This window comes from Vicia villosa, linkage group LG5 (genome assembly GCF_029867415.1).
Source record: "Vicia villosa cultivar HV-30 ecotype Madison, WI linkage group LG5, Vvil1.0, whole genome shotgun sequence".
NCBI lineage: Eukaryota > Viridiplantae > Streptophyta > Magnoliopsida > Fabales > Fabaceae > Vicia > Vicia villosa.
Window position 1 is genome coordinate 50,320,077 of NC_081184.1, and position 731 is coordinate 50,320,807.

Below are 731 nucleotides of genomic sequence, written 5' to 3' on the forward strand. Positions count from 1 at the left end.
AGGCCATGGTGCGGAGAGGCTCTCAAAAGTTCTTTATATCTTTCCCAGGCATCAAAAAGTGATTCGCCTTGGTTTTGAGTGAAACTAGTGATCAGGTTCCTAAGGACAGCGGTCTTACTTGGTGAAAAATATCTGGCAAGAAAAGCTCTCCTAAGGTCTTCCCAAGTCGTTATTGAGTTGGCAGGAAGGGCGTCTAACCAGTCATGGGCTTTACCTCTAAGGGAAAAAGGAAATAATCTTAAGCGGATGGCTTCGGGTGTGGCCTAATTTGCCTTAAGGGTATCAGCTAACTGGATAAACACTTTTATGTGTGGATTCGGGTTCTCTGTAACGAGATCAGCGAATTGGTTTTGTTGTACTAGTTGTAGTAATGAGGGCTTAAGTTTGAAATTGTTGGTTGTTATAGAGGGGTTTACTATACTAGAACTGGGCTCCTCGTTAGATGGTTGAGAAAACTCTTTAAGCGGTCTTTGGTTACGGTCTTCGGCCATAGCTTTCCTTAACTTAAGGATAAACAGACGTGCTCGGGCGTAACGTTCAGGTTCCACTAAAGGGTTTAATAGGTTACCGGTGCTACGATTTCTACGCATCTACCGGCTAGAGTAGCCTTAGTCTAAACGGGATAACAATAGGGTACGAAATTTGACGAAGTTGGTGGGTTGTTTACGTATGCAAGTGCACAGCCTATCGAAGTAATATATAAGATTATCGAACCACAGAGACCAATCGTC

At 43.4% G+C, this 731-nt stretch overlaps 1 non-coding gene across 1 annotated transcript; it reads left to right on the forward strand.

The window, feature by feature from the left end:
* On the forward strand, positions 1–107 carry LOC131608408 (small nucleolar RNA R71). Its single transcript, XR_009285671.1, has one exon. It is a non-coding gene; the product is annotated as a small nucleolar RNA R71 (small nucleolar RNA).
* The last annotated feature ends 624 nt before the right edge of the window (positions 108–731 follow it).